This window comes from Suricata suricatta, chromosome 4, assembly GCF_006229205.1.
Source record: "Suricata suricatta isolate VVHF042 chromosome 4, meerkat_22Aug2017_6uvM2_HiC, whole genome shotgun sequence".
Classification (NCBI taxonomy): domain Eukaryota; kingdom Metazoa; phylum Chordata; class Mammalia; order Carnivora; family Herpestidae; genus Suricata; species Suricata suricatta.
In genome coordinates, this window is record NC_043703.1 from 144,440,739 (window position 1) to 144,447,258 (window position 6,520).

Below are 6,520 nucleotides of genomic sequence, written 5' to 3' on the forward strand. Positions count from 1 at the left end.
CTCCCGCTTGCATTAGCAAGGCACACTCTCTCTCTCTCTCTTAAAACAAAGAAAAAAACAAACAAACTAACAAACAAACTTCAAAAAAGTAATAACCAGATGCCACTGGTGCCTCAACTTCTTCTGGACTAAAGGTTACCTATCTTATACCCACAAATGTGAAACAGCACCCATCTGTCCCATAAAATTGGCCTGCCTGGCTAGCATTCCCCAGGCAGCCAGTTCAGATCTCTGAAGCTGTCAGTGACATTGAGGACACAGAGAACTCTAAATAATTATTCCATCCTAAGACGCAAGAAATAGTCTCCTGTCCACCTCCAAAGTCTGTAGAATGGTCTCTGTGATTCTTTTGTGAGAAGGTGAGAAAGGTCCATGCAATCCTAATAGGCCAGTAGATGATATAACAAAATAGTTTTGCTTCTTTGGACAGGAGATTGGGCCTATTAACCACAGCCATTTTAACTCCTACTGAGTGAGACTCAAAACACCTACTGCTGAATCATTTGAGAGGCTTCCAGCGGCATAAACAGAGCACCCAATTAAAAGAGGCTTGAACAGTGAAGACACTCATTCTTTCACACAATAAGAAGTCTGGTGAAGGGAATTCCAGAGCTGCCTCATTCAGAAGTTCAACAATGGCAGATTCTGGCTCAGTCTCTCTGATTCCCTCATGACGTTTTCTTCATGTTGACAGAGTGACGGTCGCTGTTCCCAGCACCATATCCTCATGTGAGCTTATTGAAGGCATGAAGCATGAAGAACTTTCCACATTGCTTGCTCTTGTACTTTCTCTCCCTGGCTTGAAGGCTGGCTCTCCTGTTTTTAATCAGGGAGGAAAATCTTTCCCAGAAGCCCCCAGATTTCTCCCTCAGATGCAATTGGTCTGAAGTATGTTGTTATATGCCCATGTCCAAACCAATCACTAGCAAGGGGAAAAGGAATGACCATGTTTGTCTTCACCGATCATAATTCATCCTCAGAAGGAGGTGGTGAATAGGGTTGCATATACCTTGTTTGTCTGAAATTCAGTTTTAACTCAGTGTGTTTATATTTTCCTCTGAGACTCTGGCAATGCTTCTTCATTCCTGAGTCTGTTGCCAGACCATACTTAACAAAATCAGCGTTTCATTAGCAAGAATAAGACAGTAGTGCCTAAAAGTAGCAATCAACCATCTGCCTCTTTGCTTTACAAGATCTTCTTTAACTTCTGTTCAAAAAAGTCCTGGCTCGTTTTGGCTCTTTGCCCCTCCCTGTTTGACAACAGCTGTGTCCCTGAGACATGATGGTGAAAGCCCAATGAAATGACTTTGACTATGTTGGGTGCCTGGTCACCAAAGTCTGCTCTTAACTCTGGCAAAGTAAATATTGTCTCTATCAATAATGGCTTCATTGACTTCAACTACCTGGTGTACTTGGTCAGTATGATTCCACCCATGGAAAGTTCAATGACACAGTCCAGGCTGAGAATGAGAAACTTGTCATTGATGGAAATCCTATCTCAGTCTTCCTGGAGTGGGATTTCACTAACATCGAATGGAGTGAGATTGGTGCTGAATTTATTGTTGAGCCCACTGGCATCTTCACTACCTTGGAGAAGGCTGGAGCTTACTTGAAGGGTAGAGCCAAAAGAGTCATCATCTCTGCCTCTTCTGTTGATGCTCCCATGTCTGTGATGGGCGTGAACCAAGAACAAGAAGTATGACAACTTTCTCAAGATTGTCAGCAATGCCTCTTGCACTACTAACTGCTTGAGATCCTGGCCAAGGTCGTCCAAAACAACTTTGGTATTGTGGAGGGAATCATGACCACAGTACATGCCATTACTGCCACCCAGAAAACCATAGATGGCCCCTCTGAGAAGCTATGTCATGATGGCTAAGAAGCTGGCCAGAACATCATCTCTGCTTCTATGGGTATTGCCAAGGCTGTGAGCAAGATCAAACTTGAGCTGAATGGAAAAATCACTGGCATGACTTTCTGTATCCCCACCCACAATGTGTCGGTCATGGACTTTATCTACCATCTGAAGAAACCTGCCAAATATAACAACATCAAGAAGATGGTGAAGCAGGCATCAGAGGGCCCTCTCAAGTGCATCCTGGGCTACACTAAGGACCAATCTCCTGCAGATTTAACAATGACACCCACTCTTACACTTTTTTTTAATGTGGTTTTTAATTTTTTTTAATGTTTATTTTTGAGAGAGAGAAAGAGAACATGAGTGGAGGAGGAGCAGAGAGAGAGGAAGACATAGAATCTGAAGCAGGCTCCAGGCTCTGAGCTGTCAGCACAGAGCCCAACGTGGGGCTCGAACTCACAAATGGTGAGATGGTGACCTGAGCTGAAGTGGGATGCTCAACTGACTGAGTCACCCAGGTGCCCCTCCCACTCTTTCACTTTTGATGCTGGGGCTGGCATTGCCCTCAATGACCATTTTGTCAAGCTTATTTCCTTTGATGAAAATGAATCTTTCTATAGCAATAGGGTGATGGACCTTATGGTCCACATGGACTCCAAGGAACAAAAGTCGCTGGAACACAGCTTGCTGGGGTGTCCTTGCCCTACATGGGTCTCTTGACATACTGAAATGTCTCTCTTCTCCTCAACACGGTTTCCATCCCAAACCCCCTGAAAAAGGGGAGGCATTTAGGGAACCCTTCCTTGTCATATACCATAAAGTACACTATACATCCTCACACATATAAAGAAAGTCCTGGTTTTCATGACCCAGCATTTCCCCATAAACTCAAAGGCACTAAAGTCTGTCTGTCTGTCTGCCTCTCTTTCTGTGTATTGGTGATGTGCTGGAGTGAGATACAAGATCATAGTTTTATAGTATTACAGAATAAACTCTAAATCTTCAGGGTCAGCTGGCAAAGATGAACGGTGACAGAGTAAGATGTGTGTAGAGCATGTTACAACCTGCAATTTACATCTAGGGGATCCAGAGTTTTAAAAGCCACCACCTAGTGTGCTTTAGCTTTGCTGAGGGACATCTAAAGAAGAGGGACCTCAGCCCAGCTGCTTCCTGAGAACTTGGAGTTTTCTTGATGTGGAAGATTTGAGTGTTACTGCCTTTTCAAAGACTACTTGGGACTGAAGATCAGTGACACAAATGAGACATACAAAGAGAACAGGACGGCTTCCTTTGGGAGTCAGGACTATTTCAACACAACTTTTATGCATTTATGTGAGGGGATGATTATGACATAAGTAATGAAAAGGCATTTCTGGGTCCTGATTATAAGTGTGATTCCCAGATGTTACTCATAGACATACACAGACTTACAACTTTTTTGCTGAGTCACTAGCTTACCACCGTTAGGGAGCTGCCCCAGTTCCCACAGACCCATAAAAAACTGTTGGTCTGTCAGACTCTCATGAACTTTGGCCCATAGCCTAGGCAGCTGTTGGAAATTCTGGCTGACAGACCGGAAATCAGGAGGCAACTCTTCTTAGGGTGTCCCTTCTGGGAGACAAAAATCAAATGGCTTGCACAGATATACTTATTGGGATCATATCTGCTAAACCCCTATATTTTCTGAGGTTGGCTAGTGATAAACTTTATATATATTCATGAGAAAATAGTATCCATTTCCTAAACTGTATTTATCTTATAGACTTGATTAAAGAAAACATGTGTCAGTTAACATGAAAGATTGAATATGCATTTATCCGTTCCCTCCCAAATCCCCACTGTAATAACTGTAAAGAGGTAAAAAGACCATAAACCCATAGGGCTAAACAGAGGGGAGGAAATGACCCGAGTTAAGAAATGTCAACACAGGGCCAACTGGGTGGCTCAGTCAGTTTAGTATCTGACTCGATCTCAGCTCAGGTCATGATCTCACTGATCCTGAGTTCAAGCTCCACATTAGGCTCTCCACTGATGTCCTGGAGCCTGCTTGGGATTCCGTTTCTCCTCTCTGCCCCTCCCCTGCTTATGCACGTTTTTTCTCTCTCTCTTTCTCTCTCTCTCTCTCTCTCTCTCTCTCTCTTTCTTTCCCAAAATAAATAAACTTTAAAAAAAATTATTAAAAGAAAAAAAGAAATGTCAACACAATTCTGGAAAATGAAAGCCGATGGAGGAGTAATACAACTGAGTTAGTAGAATGGAGAAGCTTAAGCCTAAGGGTGCTCATGGGAGGAGAGCTGCAGGTAGAGGTGGAGAGAGGAGGGCACACCAATAAAGAGAAAGCTAATTGGTCCAGCAGAATACAGCAAAGGGTCAGGAACTAAAGGTACAGTGTATCTCTGGCAACCACTGATTGGCTCTTGTCCCTACATTTTTGGCTTTCCAGGATGTTACACAAATGGAATCATACAGTATGTAAGTTTTTTTTCTAAATTTTTTACCATTTATTTTTGAGAGACAGATGGAGACAGAGTGCTAGTGGGGGAGGGGCAGAAAGAGGCGGGACACAGAATCTGAAGCCGGCTCCAGGCTCTGAGCTGTCAGCACAGAGCCCAGCCCGGGGCTCAAACCAACTAACTGTGAGATCATGACCTGAACCAAAGTTGAATAGTTAACCAACTGAGCCACCAGGTGCTCCTGTAAGTGTTTGAATCTGGCTTCTTTCACATAGCATAATGCATTTGAGAGTTATCTGTGTTGTAGTATTAATACCATTTTCCTAATGGCTAACTAGCAATCCATTTTATAGGTGTGCCACAATTTTTTGGACTGTTTCCAGTTTTGGTGATTACAAACAATGCTGCTGTCAACATTTGTGTGTGGTTTTCAGTTATTCTGCAAATATAAGCTTTTATTCCACCTGGGCAAATAACATGGGGTGAGATTTCCAGGTTGTGTAATATGTGTATGTTTAAGTGTGTAAGAAACATTCAAACTGTTTCCCAGAGTGGCTGAACCATTTTACACCCTTGTCAGCAATGTATGAGAGTTTTGGTTTCTCCACATTCTTGGCAGAACTCTGTATTGTTGTGTGTGTTTTGTTTTATTTCCTTTTTTTTTAATTTTTGCCATTCTAACAGATATGTGGTGGTATCTTAGTGTGTGTGTGTGTGTGTGTGTGTGTGTGTGTGTTTAAGCACAAAATTCAGTGGTTTTTAATATATTCACAAAGTTATGCAACCACCAGCACCATCTTATTCTAGAACATTTCCATCAGTCCCTGCTTGGACTGAATTGACCCACAAATTCATGTTGAAGTCCTACTCCTCAATTTGAAGGCATTTGGAGATGGGGTCTTTGGGGGGAAATTAGAGCTAGATGAGGTTATGAAGGTGGGGTCTCCCTGATGGGATTTGTGCACTTATAAGAAGAGGTAGAGACTCTCTCCATATGCACACACCAAGAGCCTCAGAATGAAACCTACTTTGCCAGCACCTTGATCTTAGACTTCCCAGCCTCTAGAAACATGAAACACAAGTTTCTGTTGTTTAGGCCACCCAGTCTACAGTATTTTGTTATGACAGGTGTAGTTGTTTAAGATAATCCACAAGAGAAGTCCTGTACCTACTAATCCCCCCTCCACCCATCCTCTGACAATAATTAATCTATGTTTTGTCTCTATGGATTTGCCTCGGCTGGACAATCATATAAATGGGATCATTTCATGCAGCATGTGGCCTTTCGTGTCTGGCTTCATTCACCGAGCATAATGCTTTCAAGGTTTACGCACATTGTAGCGTGCGTCATAGTTCATTCCTCCTTACAGCTTCATGATATCCCTTTGTGTGGAAATACATTTTGTTCATCCATTCATCATTTGAATATTTAGGTTATTTCTACATACTGGCTAGTATGAATCATGCTGCTATGAATATTCATGTGCACTTTTTTTAGTGAATGTGTTTTCTGTCCTCTTGGGTGTATAACTAGAAGTAGAATTGCAGGAGTGTGTGGTATTTCTATGTTTAAGTTTTTGAGGAACTGCCAAACTGTTCTCCACAGCAACTGTGCCATTTTCCATTCCCATCAGTGGCTTCTTGGAGTTCCAGTGTTTCCACGTCCTCGTCAACACTTGTTATTGTCTGTATTTTTTATTTTAGCCACTTTAGTGGGTATGAAGTGCTATACTATTATGATTTTTTTTAACATTTGTTATTTTTTGTGTGGGAGAACACAAGTGGGGGAGGAACAAAGAGAGAGGGACAGAGGATCCAAAGTAGGCTCTGCGTGGACAGGCTGACAGCAGAAACTTGAACTTACGAACCTCAAGATCAAGATCTGAGCCGAAGTCGGACACTCTGAGCCACCCAGATGTCCCTACCATTATGATTCGGATTTGCAGCTTCCTAATGACAAATGATTTTGAGCATTTTTTCACGTACTTATTTGTCATCCATATAGCTTCTTTGGTGAAGTGTTGGTTCAAATCTTTGCCCTTAAAAAAAAATTAATTCTATACAGTTCACATACAGTGTTACATTAGGTTCAGGCGTACAATATAGTGATTCAACAATTCTATACATTACTCGTGCTCATCATAAATATATTCTTAATTCCCTTTACCTATTTCACCATTTCACCCATCTCCTCACCAACCTCCCTTCT

General features: G+C 42.2%; 1 pseudogene; it reads left to right on the forward strand.

Annotated features, from left to right (window-relative positions):
* The first annotated feature begins 1,313 nt into the window (after nucleotides 1-1,313).
* Nucleotides 1,314-2,578, forward strand: LOC115290740 (annotated as a pseudogene).
* Nucleotides 2,579-6,520: the final 3,942 nt, after the last annotated feature.